Consider the following 18,378-nt stretch of genomic DNA (forward strand, 5'->3'; position numbering starts at 1 on the left):
AGATGAGGAGGGTAGATAACCCGTAATGTGTGTATATCGACGAGGAGGTTAAGGTTTTTTTGCTTTTGAACCAACCTGAATTAGACTCCTGACTATACCGCCTTATGAAACCTCATTCTTTTGTGGAGCCGACCCTCCGTCTCTGATCCTCACCCTTCCTTAAGACCGTGTAGTACGAAGTGTCTTGGGCTAACGCTAATGAATTTCGTACGGATTCTCATCATATTCGGCTAAGCTCCAGGTATGTACTGTAATTCGTTCCTCTGCAGCTAACGGAGCTGTAAATACGTATATAACTCCTTGCTCAGCAGGTAAGGTAACTGATCTAAGTATAGGGGAACGTCTGTAACTAAATGGCTAATGGGCCTTATATTGCGTCTGTAACTGATCGGCTAACGTTCCTGTCAATATCCGTCCCGTCCGTATCTGAAATAGGAATATCCTCATTTCTATACGATATATAAGGATGTTGTAATGTTATGCTTTAATGGAATGACCGCCGACAATGCATAATGACATATGCCCATAGCAACATTCACTCTCTATCGATCGAATCTGGTCTGACACATATCTCATTCATGAATGGCAGAAAAGTTATTTACAATGCTTAACATATTACAGATCAGCAACTAAAAAAAATAAGAACAAACACACCATATGACACCATTATTTTTGGACTAATGTCCCCGAAAAAACCCAATGTGGGAAAATCGGTGCAACTATCTGAGGGTTTTCTTATTAAGCAATATCAGAATACAATTTGGGTGCCGAAACTGGCCTACCCAACAAAGAATTTCCTTGGCAGTAATACTTGTCAGTGTCTGACAAATTTACTAGCTGAAACTCCGGATAATTCTTCCGGCAATTACTTAGCACCAATCTGCCCCAGAAACACCAGCGTCTGTCCAATTTTGATTGCGTCAGCCTCTCTTAGCCTAGCGCTGGCCCTGCGTCAGCCCCAGGAGGCCATGCGTCAGCTCTTTGAGCCTCTGTGTCAGCTCTCTGAGCATCTGCGTTAGCTACGCTGGCCTCTCTAGTGCTCTACGCAACACTTAGCTGCCTCTGCGTGGCCCTGCATGAGCACTAGCTCCTCCTGCGTCTCTCTCACTGGGTGCTCTGCTGCTCTCCCGACACTATCTCTGCCCTTGTGTCTCTCTGTACTTAATGCCCCTCAACTGCCCTCTCGATCCTCTGATCACTAATTCTATCTCTCTTAGCGAACTTTGCGTTGGAGAATAGAATGACTAATCACTCTGGTGTCTTCTCCAGGTGACCCTAAAACCTCTTCTTATACTTTTCTTGTTGACATCTCAACCACTGAGATTAAGGCCCTAATCAACGACTAAGATTAGATCTGGCGTGATCCATGTATTTTGAACCACTCTAACACAGATTCATATTAATACACATTAATATTTTATTTTCCTTAAGTTTAGACTTAGGGACTCCATTAAAAATATTAATTATTTTAATATCCCCTGATCTATTTAAAATCTGCCCAAACTCTTTCTGGGTATTGGAGATCTCATGTGTCCCAACCTCTCCACCAAATTTTGTGGCTAGATCACATCTGATGCTACCCCAAAGCAACACTCCCTCTTAGTGAGGACTGTGATTTAGCAATACTCCTCACTGAGTATAACTTTGATCCTCCAGCATTGGTACCTGTGCTGATGTTAGGCCTTCCTGACCAACATCCTCTGCATTACCGCATCTTATACTGCTGCCCATGGTTCTGCCACTGCCACTGCCACTGCTGCATCTGTACGATAGCTCCCTTTGCATTCGTGCTACTGCTGGTCCTTTTTTCCAGTACTGCATCCGCACTGCACCTCCTCTCATCATGCTTCCCATTGCTGCACTACAACTTAGTTATTGAGAAGTAAGTAACTGATCTCCCAACTGACCTCCCTATTGGGCTAGAGACACCCATTGATGTTGAAGCTCCTTTTGCCGCTGACAAGTGCTCCCTTTCTGACCTCTACGCTGCTGCAACAACTCCGTGCATCTCACACCGTTGCACACCTCTATGTGCCTTCCTGCACGGGTGCAACACTCCTGTGCCTCTCACACTGTTGCACCCTCCTAGCTCTGCGCTGTCTCAGGACTCCTGCACTATAGCTCTCTCTGCCACTCCCTCTGCATCCATCTCTACCGACTCAGCTAGTCCTGCTACTCTTCGTCGGGGCTCCCGTAGCAAGGTCTAATCCAAGAGGCTGGGTACCTCGAGGAACCTGCCCCTCATCGCTTGTAGTCCACCTGACTACAGCTCGATGTCTCCGCACTTTCGTTCAAGGGGTGCATGTGCACTCATGGCACAGTCATCGTCTGTTAAAACTTCTTTCTCTGCCCGTGCTAGTGCTGCCTTAGTCTCGGAAGCCTCTCCCTTACTCTTCTTCCTTGGACACTGGGTCGCATAATGACTCAGCTCTCCATAGTGGAAGCACTTGATCTTGGAAAGATCTTTCTTCTTTTGTTTTTCCCTGCGCTAAGGCCACGTCTTCCTCCTCCTGCTTGACTTTGATCCCCTTGCTACTGCTCCTTGTTTTCGAATGCCGTCTGATCTTTTCATGGCGAAGAGCTGCTCACATCTCGTCCCAAGGTGGAATTGTCCCTCTGCCCAGTATACTCTGGACAAATACTTCCTAGTCTTATGAGGCAACATTCAGGGTTGTCCTCACAATCAGCTCCTGATCCGATGTCGCTCTTATAGCAGTCAACTGGTCTCGGATCTCATTAAGTCCTCCGAGAAAGGTGTCAATCGATTGTCCCTTCTTCATCTAATACGACTGCATCTGATTCTCAAGCAACGTTCTTCTCTGCACAGAAGTATGCTGGTACAACTTCTTGAGAGCCTCCAACATCTCAAATGTCGTTTCCTTTTCAGTTATATGTGGTACCACATGATCCTTGACCCCGTTAAGGATAATGCACTTGACCCTCGCCATCGCCTCCTCGTACCTGTCATTATCACTGGGGTCCACTGGGACAACTATTACTTTCAAGGAGAAGTTCTTGACACGATCCCTGTTAAGCACGGATAAGATTCTGGCCTTCCAGACTGCGAAGTTCGATGCTCCGACCAGTCTATCCTGGTCTCTTACCTCGTGTAGTGCCATGATGCTCCTCTACTTCCCTCCTAAAAGTTCTCTGTTCGACTCCTCTGAGTTTCTACTTCCTGTCTGAAAGATCTCTTCTGGACTCCCTCTGAGTCCTGATTTCCCTTCTGGAAATCCTTTTGCCACTTGTTGAGACGCCCCCTACTCTGATCAACTTGTGCAATGGCATTTCTGATCCGGGTTCCTCGGCTAGAAACTCTCGATAACAACTCCTCTGGCCCTGCGTTGTCAGGTACTATTCTGACTATAGTACCTCACCAACTCCACTTTATAATATTCCTGCAACCTTCTAGACCCCAACAACTGCCTCTATATGAACAATGTCAGCCCCTTTTTGCCTCATGCTGGCCCTGTGTCACCTCGAATGGGTCTGCGTCAGCGCTGGGATGCCCTGCGTCAGCCCTCTGACCCTCTGCATCAGCGACGCTGGCCTCTTTGAGGCTCTGTGCAGCTCCCGACTTCCTCTGCGTGGCCCTGGCTGGCTCTGTGTCACACTCCTTGGCTTCTACATTGCTAGAAACAACTTCTGTCACCTCGGGATATTTGTTTTCAACCGCTATTGCTCTGCTTGGCTGATGTCTTTTAGTCCTCCTGTGATCTGCAATCACGCTCTGATACCATGTCGAAATGAAGCTGCTTGTCCAAATATAGAGAACCCTTCCATTGGCTCATGGGCATGAAAAACATAGCAAAAAAAAAATGTTGGGAGGCAAAGAGGCAAGCAAGCATAACCCCAAATCTATGAAAAAAATGGTTAACATAGGGTTTTTAAGAAGATATATGTTAATGGAAGAAATGAAGTGTGTATTATTGCTCTTGAATCTTTGATCCACAAAAAAAATCTTAGTTGGTGGTGATAATGGTTGTTTGATCCTCAATACCTCCGTGAAAACCACCACAAAGCGCTTCCCCTTCTTTCTCCAAGGCTAAGAAAGCAAAATGAACAAAGAAAACCCAAAAAATTACTTTTCTAGCTGCGACCTAGCTTGTCAGGCAATTAAATTGATTGTCGCGTGATATTTTGTTAAGATATTAGCGATATTTCATAAATATTGAGATATTTTCAAGCAGGAAAATATCGCGATATTTTCTTGGCAATATTTTGTTTTGTTGAAAATATCGCGATATTTTCAAATATTGTCGATATCTCGACGACACTATCAACACTAATACACGCTGCCATATGTGGAAGAAGTTTTGTTTGACCTAATGTAAAACCATAAAAGGAAAAGATCCTTTAGGTATTAGAGTACTTTACCTATTTTTGTAATAGATATGATTGGAAATTTTCTATTAAGTTTCTTAGAGGTGGCTTGCTGTAAGCCTTCTTGAAGACTGCGAAAAGTGTCCTGGAGGTGAATCGCTATGACACTCTCAAGGTGTTGTAAACATAAATTGTGCTATAAATTTATGAGTGAAAATTTTGCCTTGTTATGAACTCTATTCGGGCCAAGTGTACTATAGTAGGCAAGTACGTGAGATCCTGTTACTAAAGCACCTCGCCAATGTGTATGCATCTTGCCAATATGATGTCACATGGTCGAATATACTTGACACTCTCAAGGTGTTGTGAAGGCAAATCCCCTCTACATGCAGAGGCAATCTCTCTGGCCCAATGAGTGGGTCTAGCAACAAACAAAACAAACTACCATACGCTTTCCTAGCTTATGCTTAACAAATGCAGAGAGAGAGTGACCTAACTCGCTTTAAGACTTCTTATAGTATGGATAGAGTGGATCCATTCTTTTTTTAGTGTACAAATTATACCAATCAATCCATTCTGCTAATCAATTATAACATCTCTCCTATCATTTATTTTGATGCCTCCCTTGGCCATTAAGACACTTCATATGAAACCTTCTTCTATTAACTAGTTGCAAGGTTGTCTTCCGCTTCTAACAACAACATAATCTAGAATTGATATACAAATAGATAACAACAATGAAATTGACATTATATGTTCAAAATCCATTTACTTTCCATCACATTATAGGAAGAACTACTAAGTAGCTGATCAACGAGCAAATCCATCGCTAAGGAAGTAGTACTAAGTAGCTGAGGTTGATTTAAAGAACAAGCTGAAGCCTTGAATTTCAACCACTAGATGTAGATCAATGGTCACGACTTAATAAGGTTTTTGTTAGGGTTTGGTTGTGATCATTTTATCCCCCATTTGCGCACAACTTTGTTTCATCGAGCTTTCCTTCCTGGAGAACTGGATTCACACCTCTGTGGATAAGGATTGTTTTCTGATTGCATCTGATTTTCTTTTGTTTCTCCACTGGTGAATTAACGGGACTGCTTTCATTGAGGTTACCCGCATTCATCCAAGATTCGGGGTTGCCAATTTCATGGCAGCGCGTGGACTTCGGCATTTCGGAGGGCGGTCGTTTCTTTCCCTCAAGTGGGGGCACCCCGTTTTTAAGTGGATCTGCCATGGCCATGCCGTTCTAAGCACTGGACGGCCTGCATTTATTTCATTGGTTTTTTTCTTTTGGTTTTTTTTTTTTCGGTCTAGGGTTACGCGATTTTAAGAAGACCTTGCAATTACTCTCTACTTCCACAAGACACTTGCTCTCTAGGTTCACACTGAAAGGTATACGAATCTAGAGCGCAGGTGTCTTATGGCTGTGGGGAGTAAAGAGTCACTTCAGTAACCATATCAATGAATGAAGAAATCCATCTGCGAAGCTTCTTTAGGGAATGGAGCTCTCAGCAGAGGTAACGAGTAAAACTTTCATGTTGCCGCGAAACGAAGCTTCGATGTTTGTAGAAATTAATGGCAGCTAGCTTAGTTATTTACCATATACATTTCAAAAAGCTCAAGTGTTTTCCTGGGGTGGGGCAGTATGTTTTATGACTTTAAAGCCATAAATGTGACTGGCAGTCAGATGACTAATTTTTTGGAGTTATAGCCTAGTTTTTTGTCATTTTATAAATTGCAATGATATGTAACAGCTATGGTTTTCCATTATTAGCCATTTTAATTGGTTTTTGGTTTGGTTCCAAAAATATGGTCAAGATAGCTTAGTTATGTATCCGTGTATTTTAATAAACCCTTATTGTAAGGCGTTTTTCTTTGAAATCTATCTTAACTGTGGTTTTTTTAATTATGGAGTAAGGTGTTTTCCTCTAAAATCTATCTCTAACTGTGGTTGGTTTTTGGTTTTTTATTACACGTAAAGCGTTTTGCTCTTTGAAATCAATTCTCCTATCTTACCTGTCTCTACGAACTGTTTGATCTGATATTACTGTCTTACTGTGAACCGTCTGATCTGATGTTAGACTATTAAAATATTTGCCATATTTGCCACCGTTCATTAAAAAAATGTAGTTATAACTGAAACAATATTGTTCTGTATTGCTAAATATGCTCTATGGCATACTCTCGGCTATGACTTATGTATGGCAGGCAGCCTGGCTCTGATTGTATGGCTATTACTGGCTATCATCGGCTGTACCTTATGGCAATGATTGGCAATGCTCTATAACAGTATAAACTTCATCTTTTTCTTTGAACAACGAACCTGAATGTAAACGGCCATGGTTTGCGTTGCAGAGGAGTTCTTTTTCTTCGACCAGCGAACCTGAAGCTTGCATTACAGAGTGAAGGTAGAACAGCATGGCTGGAAACGGGATTGCATTACCGAATGAAAGTAGATGGCCATGGCTTGCAACAGGCTTGTGTTGCAGAATGAAGGTGGATGACCATTGCAGAAACCACCCTCTCATTTGCATTCCTGTCTAGCAAGTTTCTTGCTTGTCGTTGTCTAGCTTGTCTCTACGAGAGAAGGTTTCGTGTTCACGAAATGTCTCATTGAAGACCTCCACCATGGTATTCCATTAGCTTAGTTGGCATTTTCCTGCTAAGAATGTGAATTCTGCCTCCAATATTATGAATATAAAATTTTATTTTTTCCCGTTTCCATTTTTTCCCTATTTGTTGAGCGATATAGATAGGGTTTTACATTGTGTAGCTGCACAGAGTATGAAAGCCGCACCAGGGCATGTATTGAGGGAGATTGTGAAGCAGAACAACTATTTTCTTGTGAAGCCAAACAGCTACAGGAGCACTAATATCTTTTCTTGTGCAGCCGAACAGCTACAGGAGCACCAAGATCCAGTTCAGCGAAGACACCTATAATCTCTGGAACTTGCATTCATTCAAGTTTTCAGGTATGGCTTCTCTTTTCCTTTCTGTTGAAGTTGGTATATTTTGAACTACTTATTTTCATATTACGGTCAACTTTTTTTGAAGTCCCAACAGAGACAAGAAGAAAGCATGTAGATATCCATTGAAATGGAGATTACAGACTCCAAGGGAAGAACTGCATGCCTTGGACCTTTATTCTCCATAAGCTTATAAGGTTAAAGGGTTGTAGCTGCATCTTTTTTCTCTCTTAAGGAACCATTAATAAGCAGAGCTACCAAGGGAGGAATCGCACCGGAAGCTCCTATTGTAACTTTATTATCCTCTATGAGTGACAGACTCAAAAGAGTACAAGTTGCATTCTCTTTCGCTATTGATGTCCCTGACTTTAGTACATGTATAAAGGGCTTGATAGCTCTACCTTCTGTTATTTCAAACTTGTTGTTTTCATAAAGAGACAAATTCAACAGAGCAGTGGCTGCATTTTCCTGTGTTAGAGGATCCACAGAATGTAACAATGATACTAAAGGATTTACAACCCCTACATTAGCTATCATAATCCTATTCTCCAAGTTTTTTTTTGCATATAACCTCAACTGTGCTACTGCCTTCCTTTGCAACTCCGTTGATGTTGATTCCAAATCTTCTACCAAACTTATATAAATAATCTTCAAATTTTCAGTTTCAAGAGTACCTGATGTTGCAACTGTTTTTAATAATGGCGATACATTCCACGCGCTCCTACTTTGCCCATGTTCTTTTAAAAGCTCTGCTTTCCACTGCTTTGGCTTTGGCTTTACCTACTCCCTCATCAAATCGGGAACGGAAGGTTCTCATAGATCTAGGAACAGGCCTCCCAAGGCTATTTGAATCACTCTGGCTACCACTATTGTTCTTTCTCAAAACATTCGGACAACTGTTGGACAGAGAATTGTTGCAATCAAACTGTGACTTATTATATGAATAGTGCTTGGAATGGGGATCGGCGGCCACAGACATCATGATATTATGAGGTCAACAAGTTGGTTAAACAAGTCTAATAAATCTGTAGATAGTAACAGGGTCTATTAGAGGAAATGCTCTTGGCGTAGAAAACTAGAGTGAAATGGTTGCAAGAGAGACAAAACTTCAAAAAGAAAACATCACACAACTATGAGAAACAGGAACTGCAACTGTACTCGCAGATTAATTAACCTGGGAATGAGATTATTTAGGTTAAGTCATGAACTTGTTTCTCACTTTTTAGTCTATTTCCAGTGTCTTCAGGAGAGAGAAAAGCCCCTTCATCAAGGATGTATCCTCTCACCTTTCATCTATGGTTTCATATTAGAAAATCAACACTTTTATAATCCAAATTTTAGTCAACACTTTTATAATCCGAGTTTGAATTGAAGGTCAAGGACCACTAAAAGCTTTGCTTTCCACTGCTTTGGCTTTACCTACTCCCTCATCAAATCGGGAACGGAAGGTTCTCATAGATCTAGGAAGAGGCCTCCCAAGGCTATTTGAATCACTCTGTCTACCACTATTGTTCTTTCTCAAAACACCACTATTGTTCTTTCTCAAAACATTCGGACAACTGTTGGACAGAGAATTGTTGCAATCAAACTGTGACTTATTATATGAATAGTGCTTGGAATGGGGATCAACGCCCACAGACATCATGATATTAACAGGTCAACAAGTTGTTAAACAAGTATAATAAATCTGTAGATAGACTAAAGCACAAAATATCCAAGGAGACTTCAAGGATTAGGTTCCATATTCTTTTGCTAAAGGAGCACCAAGATCTTTTCTTGTGCAGCCGAACAGCTACAGGAGCACCAAGATCCAGTTCAGTGAAGAAGACACCTATAATCTCTAGAACCTGCATTCATTCAAGTTTTTAGGTATGGCTTCTCTTTTCCCTTTCTGTTGAAGTTGGTATATATTGAACTGCTTATTTTCATATTACGGTCAGTTTTTTTTTTTTTTGAAGTCCCAACAGAGACAAGAAGAAAACATGTAGATGCATTGAAATGGAGATCACAGACTCCAAGGGAAAAACTGCATGCCTTGGACCTTGATTCTCCATAAGCTTATAAGGTTAAAGGGTTGTAGCTGCATCTTTTTTCCCTCTTAAGGAACCGTTAATAAGAAGAGCTACCAAGAAAGGAATCGCATCGGAAGCTCCTATTGTATTCTCTATGAGTGACAGACTCAAAAGGATACAAACTGCATTCTCTTTTGTTGTTGATGTTCCTGACTTTAGTACATGTGTAAGGGGCTTGATAGCTTATGTTATTTCAAACTTGTTTTCATAAAGAGACAATTTCAACAGAGCAGTGACTGCATTTTCCTGTGTTAGAGGATCCACAGAATGTAACAATGATACTAAAGGCTTTACAGCCCCTACATTAGCTATCATAATCCTATTCTCCATGTTATTTTTTGCATATAACCTCAACTGTGCTGCTGCCTTCCTCTGCAACTTCGTTGATGTTGATTCCAAATCTTCTACCAAACTTTTAAAAATAATCTCCAAATTTTCAGTTTCAAGAGTACCTGATGTTGCAACTGTTTTTAATAATGGTGATACATGTCGCGCACTCCCACTTTGCCCATGTTCTTCTAAATGTCTGACTTCACAAATCTACCTATCCAATTGGCCTGAGATGCAGTCTCCTTTGGACGGAAAACTGGAGGTGGGGATGAAATTGTTGCCAGCCTCTGTAATTCTTCAGAAATATCACTGCTGTAGGAAGACAAATCACTGAAAGCTAGAGAGAAGTCTAGGGAATTAACCTCATAAAAGCTATATGCCTTATGCCAAATTTTGTTGGGCATTCCAAATTTTGATGATATGTCATGGCAAGATCTGTTGTGCGCAGTGGTTTTATTTATTTATTTTGTGGGTAGTGATTTTATTTCAGTGTTTATTTAAACTTGATGATCTTTCGGAATCCTGTTAAATAAGGCCAGTGGTTTGTCATATCTAATTTTCTATAGACATCAAAATTCCCTGTTGCACTGCTAACAAGGCCTCATGGCTGTCTGAGCCTCGTCTAAGCTGAATGTTTAAGGAATTTGTATTCCATGATAGCTATTGTGTATGGACAAGAGGATTGATATATGGCCAAATGTATTGCCCCCAAAATAAAGTTAGGTGATGAGTTTATCACAAACACATTCCGGTGTAGGATGAAACATCCTCATGCTCTATTACAACTTTCCCAGTTCATAACAGCACGGACAAAAAATGCATGGGCACATACAGGTGCTAAATAAACAATATAGATGGTCTAGCCTGTTTTAATTAACAAGGAAATCAAATTATATGCATCCAGCCTCCAGGCCTTTCTTTCTTACAATAAATACAAGAATGGCAATCTCCTTTTCACTAGATCGGACTTTCAATTTTTCAACACAATCCACAAATTTTACTTTTATTTTTAAATAAATAATATAGATGGTCTGGTCTGTTTTAATTAACAAGGAAATCAAATTATATGCATCCAGCCTCCAGGCCTTTCCTTCTTACAATAAATACAAGAATGGCAATCTCCTTTTCACTAGATCGGACTTTCAATTTTTCAACACAATCCACAAATTTTACTTTTATTTTTAAATATTTTTTTCCAGGCCTAACATTAGATCAAACTACAATTGCCTCTGTTTCCTTTAATTCGCTGGCTTGGTCTTCTGTTGCACAATAGTTGCAAGCTTCTTTTCCATTATGCATTTTTCCAAGAGTTATGGGCTCTTATGCTACCTCTTGTAGTGCTGCCAAAGTACACTGAAATTGTATCCAACACTTTGGTTTTCTGGCGGGTTCAACCATATTTAACACTGGAACATTCTCCTCTCTGTCTTCTTCTCAATTCATGAAGGGATGATGGGATAACTCCCTTTTTATTTTTTAATATTTCTTATGCCACTTGCCCTTTTTGTGCACTATATAATACAACCCCATATATCAGTGGTTTACCCTTTTCCCCACACAAAAAAACAGTACCATTGCTATTCCATTAACAAATAAATTGGGACATATAGAAAAACATGACAGAAATTGCTAAAAAAAAAAACTTAACACATAGATCTTAATAGAAACCAGGACAGGAATTGCTAAAAAAAAACCTTAACACATAAATCGTATTAGAAACTGCCAAGAGGGTTATTAGAAACTGCCAAGACCCTCTGGAACGAACAGTAACATTTCCTTCTATAAACACTCACTGTCACTGCCCAAAAATACCATCGGTTGTTTATCTGCTTTGCATAAACATGATGATTATATGCAAATTTCTTTTCCATTTTAGTTCTACATCAGCGTAGATTCTAATTGAAATCCACTGAGGATTGCATTTTCCTAGATTGCAAGCCTAGTAACTTTGTAATTTCATATTCATATGTGTACCAGTGTTGTCAATCTCGAATGAAGTTTCATTCACTTGAATTGCATTTGCTCTAAATTCTCAAGTTGTGTTGCCATTTTCCAATGAAGTATTATCCACTTAATTTACATTTTGTTCGAATTGCATGGGTTTTTTTATTTCTTTTTTACAGTTATGATTATACTGAATTAAATCCACATTATTTTCAGAATAGCGCTGAATTATATCCACCATTATTCTCGAAAAGCACTTGCAAGGAAGCGTATGACACGGCTGCCTTTTTTTTTTTTTTTTCAGTATCAGTCTTAAGAAGTATGTCAATCTCTTGTTATGCTGACCCTTCTTGTTATTTATCTTTATTGGTGGACTTCATTGTATAACTCAACTATTTAGATAAAGTTGTTATTAGTTTCATAGAATGGTTCTTGGTTTAAGATAAACTTGACTTGGTCAAATTAGTAGTGGTTTTTGAGCGTTACGTTTATAACAACCCATGATATTCATATGGAATATGTCTTATTTTAAGGGAGTGACTAATAGATTATCTTAACTCCATCTCTACTAAGAGGGATGGTGGCTTCTAGAAGATTATTAATATTAATATTTATTTGTAAATAGTTATTTTATATATATATATATATATATATATATATATAAAGAGTAAGGTTTATTATAAAATATTAATATTAAGATTATTAATATTAATATCTATTTGTAAATAGTTAATATATATATATTATATAAAGTAAGGTTTATTATAAAATAAATATCAAATTGATGTAATTGTTATTAAGATTTAGTAATTATTTAGCTTATGTCAAATATTTCTATAAACATTTTTATTGTAGGTTTGATGTTTTGCATTGTTATATTCCAATTATATAGTATGCATCTTATTCTAGAGAGGAGTGAAAAGGGAGAGAAGGGGAGGTAGAAGGAGGGAGGAGGGGACATAGAATTTTGGAGGTTGAGAGGGAGAGAGAGATAGAGAGATAGAGGAACATAGAGAAAAACCTAGAAAAATTTAGATAAATAGATGTATAAAAATAGGGAGGGAGATGGAGAGAGAGAAAGGGAAAAGGGCGGGGGAAGAGAGTGAGTGGGAGTGAGGAGGTAGAGAATTCGAAGAGAGGTTGGAGAGAATATGAAAGAGAAAGGGTTACGGAGGGAGGGAAGAAGGGAGGGAGAGAGGCAAATAGAGAGAGATTGAGAGAGAGGGAGAGAGAATTAAGAGAGGGGATATATATATATATATATATATATATATATATATATAAACTCTCTCTCTCTCCCCCCTCTCTATATATATATATTAACTCTCTTTCTCTCTCTCTCTCCACTCTATATGTCTCTCCCCTCTCTTAATTCTCTCTCTCCCTTTCCCTCTATCACTCCCCCTCTCTTCCTCTCTCTCAATCTCTTTCTCTATTTGCCTCTCTAAGGTTTATTATAAAATAAATATCAAATTGATGTAATTGTTATTAAGATTTCGTAATTATTTAGCTTATGCTAAATATTTTTATAAACATTTTTATTGTAGGTTTGATGTTTTGCATTGTTATATAATTGTTAGATTCCAATTATATAGTATGCATCTTATTCTAAAGAGAAAAGGGAGAGAAGGGGAGGTGGAAGGAAGGAAGGAGGGAGGGACATAGAATTTGGGAGGTTGAGAGGGAGAGAGAGATAGAGGAACATAGAGAAAAACCTAGAAAAAATTATATAAATAGATGTATAAAAATAGGGAGGGAGGTGGAGAGAGAGAGAGGGAAAAGGGGGAAGAAGAGAGTGAGTGAGAGTGAGGAGGTAGAGAATTTATTCTAAAGAGAAAAGGGAGAGAAGGGGAGGTGGAAGGAAGGAAGGAGGGAGGGACATAGAATTTGGGAGGTTGAGAGGGAGAGAGAGATAGAGGAACATAGAGAAAAACCTAGAAAAAATTATATAAATAGATGTATAAAAATAGGGAGGGAGGTGGAGAGAGAGAGAGGGAAAAGGGGGAAGAAGAGAGTGAGGAGGTAGAGAATTTGAAGAAAGGTTGGAGAGAAATAGAAGAGAATATGAAAGAGAAAGGGGGTATGGAAGGAGGAAGGGAGAGAGGAAAATAGAGAAGGAGATTCAAAGAGAGAGGGAGAGAGAAGTAAGAGATGGGGAGACCAGAGAGAGGGAGAGAGAGGGAAAGAGTGATGGAGGAAGAGAAAGAGTGAGAGAAAGAGAAAGAGGGGAAAGAGGGAAAGATGGATAGAAGAGAGAGAGGGAGAGAGGGATAGAGAGAGTGGGATGAAGGAAGAGGGAGAGGGAGAGAGGGATAGAGAGAGTGGGATGAAGGAAGAGGGATAATGAGTAAGAAAGATGAAGGGAGATGGAGAGGTAGAGAGAGGGGAGATAAAGAGAGGAGAGAGTGGAGAGAGAGGAAGGGGGAGTGGGATGTTAATTTTTAGGGCTAATTTGTTCTTTGTTGTAGATAATTGCATTTTTAAACTTGTTCAATGTTTTCATATTACGTTCTCCCCATAACATCATATCATCATTAGAAATAATGTAGAGAGAACAATAAATTCAATAATTTAGTGGAACATAAAAGAATAAGAGAAGAAAAACATACACAATAGGTACACCAAAGTTTTTAATCAAAGACGAGGGAAAAGCCTCACAGGGGGGGGAACCCATAAATCAATACTTATTCTTCTATTAGATATTCATTAATGTTTAGCTAAGACACAAGCAAATTTGTTGTCACTAAGAATAACAACTACCTTCTATATGTTATGTGCTTTTTAGGGTTATGCAGATTTTGGGGAAAATGCACCTAGAAACTTATTGACAAAATTTGGATTCTATGAGCCTTATTGACTTATTGAATTTTCCAATGCATGCATTGTGGTTCACCTGGTGGGAGCATACTAAGTAAGAAAGATTTTTCGCATCCTTTCTTTTCGTTCTGCTAGATTGAAACTCTAATGTCTCTGTTACCCATAGAAACTTTATTGTAAATCATTTCACGTCACTGTTGCAGGTATATTGTCATCCAATGTTTGTCTAATGTTTGGTTAGACGCTGCGAGCCTATTCCTCGCCACATTGGTTTTCTTGGGAGCACTGGTCGGCGAACCCTTTCCGGGAACTCCATTCTCCCCAAACGACTCAGGTTTTGCTACTGCTCTTTGTCGGGGTCATGACAGTGGCTTCTCTAGTTTTTATGCCGGAACTCCATTCTCCCCAAACGACTCAGGTTTTGCTGCGGCTCTCTACCGGGGTCATGACAGTGACTTCTCTGGTTTTTATCTGGTCTCAGGGAGTCGACCATGCCCCCGATGCATTACAAATTTTGGTTGATATGTTTACCTCTGTTATATGATTATTTATAAACTGTGATAGCTCAGTGGTTCTTTGTTTCAGTGTCATATAAGTCCAACATTTTTGTCCACTTGCAACTAAGAGAACTAACGAGAGCCAAAAGAATGAATACCAGCTTGCTCACAGAAATAAATCCAACCAAAAAGAGGATGTTAGCTTAAACAGCAGCAGAAACTCCTTTTAAGAATATGAAAATTGAAGTCATTGGAAGCAGAGAGAGTGTTGAAGACTTACCATACACATTGAGATATAGAAAAAGCCCACAATGGAGGACTGTAAATAACCCTTTTTAACCCTTCTTAGTTCCTCTTTTAATGTTTCCCTTATTCAGCTTGCTAATGAGGACAACATTCTGCTCCTCCTCAATACCTGCAATAGTATTCAGTGTTGTCTCCTAGTTAAAGTCATGCAATAGTATTCAGTATTGTCTCCTAGTTAAAGTCATTCCATAGCCCGCTATAAATGAGAAGTTTTTTTTGGCAAGATGTCATAGCCAAAAAGTTTCCAAAAACAACAAGACCTATTTAATGCAATGGGCTTTAGGTATTAGGTCTTTACCCTCCACCTACTAATTTTCATCTTCAATGATTCTTTATATGTCACAATGCTTCTTGAATTTATGCCTTACGGCGTTTCCTTTGCAACATCCGGTGCAAATGCTAGTTATTAACCATTTTAATTGGTTTTTGGTTTGGTTCCAAAAATATGGTGACGATCCGGTTACTATGTATTTGTGTTTTAATAAACAGTGATTTGATAAAATGATTAAAATTAATTTCAGGAATGTTTTAATAATAAAAAAATTATTTTAATTTGTTTCATAAAATGTTTTGATATATAGGTAAATGTAATGCAAAATATTTGAATGTAAATTATGAATATATTATATATTATTTAAAAAATGTATATATTATGAAACAATTAAATTTTTATGATTAAATTTTTTTATTTTTTTTAACATTTAAAAATACAATTTAAATAATGAAAATTAACATATTATATTTTGCATTCATATAATTTGATGCTGCCTATCAACTCAGGTTAAATCTGTACCTAAAATAAATCTATATGGTCTTATTTTTAATTTGCTATTTTAGAATTGTTTTGTTAATAGATGGCTGACGCCTTATATTGGTTTTAATTAGTTTGTGGTCATTTCAATCATATTAGTTTTAATTAGTTTGTGGCCATTTTAATTATCGATGTTAGAAATGATTAATCAACGATCTTCTTAGGGTTGAAAGCTTTTGTATTTATGAAAGTAATGATGGGTGGTTTTAAGAGTTCATACAACTTGTGTAAGGGGATGTTAGAAGTGATTAATCAGCGATCTTTGTAGGGTTGAAAGCTTTTGTATTTATGAAAGTAATGATGGGTGGTTTAAAGAGTTCATACAACTTGTGTAAGGGGATGTTAGAAGTGATTAATCAACGATCTTTGTAGGGTTGAAAGCTTTTGTATTTATGAAAGTTATGATGGGTGGTTTTAAGAGTTCATACAACTTGTGTAAGGGAAAGTACACAGAGAAGTTTTGTTGATTTTGGACATTTTTACTGTTGACTAACCAAATATTTTGTTGGATGTACACTTTTTTTTTAACAAAGACGATGTATGTTGTTTTTAGTGGGTTTTTAAAGTTTTTTTTGTTTGGGGGTGATTTCTTTAATTATATTTTGGGGTGGTTTTTAATATTTGGATCAGTGATATTATGTGACATTTTATAATTTTATTTTTCATTTTAATATTATTGGATTTATAATTTTTTGTAAATTTGTAAATATATTGGTTTTTTTTTAAATTTTATATTGCAAAAAATACTTATACAACATTTAATTTTATATAAAATATTTTCTAGAGAATTCACATAACCACTGTTTTTATGATCTATTTCAAACTGTATACTATGGTTTATCATTAAGATATAAGTAAATCACAATATGTAATTTGAAAAATATTGACATAACCACACTCTATGATTAAACATAAAAACAGTGATATAATTTTTTCAAAAAATATTTTATATAAAATTTGAATCACAAAACTTGTATTTTGAAATATTTAATTTTGTTTATAATTTATGTAAAAAATATGTGCACTTTAAAAATATTGTTTTCTTTTTATGGTTTAAAGAAATAGACTTAACAAATATCTGTTGGGTTGTGTTATATTCTTTCAATGACTAGCCTGTTTAGTTAACCGGGGGGTTAGAGGGGGGGCGGAGCCCCCTTTCGTTGCGTAGATTATACAGTGGGGGTCACAGGGGGGTAGCCCCCTTTGTCCGGGTAGCCCCCCTCTATGGGCTCTGGGGCAGCGTTTTGGGGAATTTTTTTTGGGACCCTATATTAAGTTGGGTGGACTTACCTATGGTTTTGTGCATGGTTTTTGCACATGGTTTTGGACGCGATGGTTTTGGGTCCATGGTTTTAAATGTGATGGTTTTCGGTCCATAGTTTTGGATGCGATGGTTTTTAGGTCCATGGTATTGGATGTTTTGGCATGTATAAATATGTATTGTAACATTGAAAAGAACATAATGAAAAATCAATCTGGAAGTCCAGGTTTTCGGATCCAGAGGAAAATCTCTGTGTATGTGTCTTATATGTTATGCTCTCGCATTATTTGTTTTCAGTATTTTAGAATTCGTATAAAGATAATTTCTATACCATATCTACATTTATATTTATCAGTCCTTACCTTACCTAGACTATATTCTCTATTGATGATTATTAATTTTTCTTTTCCCTGAACATTTGTTTCATTCATCAATGTTTAACCAAAGTTATAGTTATAAGTAGCAAAACAATTATTATATTATATAATAAAGCAAAGTTTGGAAAAGTTATATCTTATATGCAAAGTTATCCGTTTATGCAAATACCCAAAGTTTTGTTTATCCCCACAACCTCCTCGAAAACGCTGACATTACCTGCCAATTCTACTAATTTGCTGGCAGCATGAATGTCCTCACTCCCCAGTTTTCTTCTGTAGGACACTGCAGCTTGAAGAGGAGGGAAGGTTATGGTCTGTTTGTGTTAGAAAGAGGCCGAGTTTGACCTAGCAAAGGACGAAGTTTCTGTGAGTTTTGTGCCCTATATAGGGTTCTGTCCAGGCTGAGTTGAGAAGCAACAATTGTGTTTGAAGGTCTGTCTTTGTTCTCTGCACAAGGAGAAGGGCCCTGGAAAGAGGATGAATTAGCCTCAGATGTCCCCCTGTGGAGGGTGAAGTTCCTTGGGAAATTGTGCAGGGTTTATGTGTCTTGGCAGAGCCTTAGAAGAGGCTGAAATTACCTCAGACTTGGAACAGAGGCCGTGGACATGTGAGTTGAAGTCAACTGGACAGTGTGTGAGCTTGATTGGTTGCTGAGGTGAACTACTGAAGTCTGT

The 18,378-nt window shown here is 38.2% G+C and overlaps 1 long non-coding RNA gene across 1 annotated transcript; it reads left to right on the top strand.

The window, feature by feature from the left end:
• Window positions 1-5,222: 5,222 nt before the first annotated feature.
• On the top strand, window positions 5,223-8,898 carry LOC149161162 (uncharacterized). Its single transcript, XR_016261862.1, has 2 exons — window positions 5,223-6,954; window positions 7,214-8,898. It is a non-coding gene; the product is annotated as an uncharacterized LOC149161162 (long non-coding RNA).
• Window positions 8,899-18,378: the final 9,480 nt, after the last annotated feature.

This window comes from Pinus tabuliformis, chromosome 5_2 (assembly GCF_031772625.1).
Source record: "Pinus tabuliformis cultivar Carrire ecotype Pingquan chromosome 5_2, CPIR1, whole genome shotgun sequence".
Taxonomy (NCBI): Eukaryota; Viridiplantae; Streptophyta; class Pinopsida; order Pinales; family Pinaceae; genus Pinus; species Pinus tabuliformis.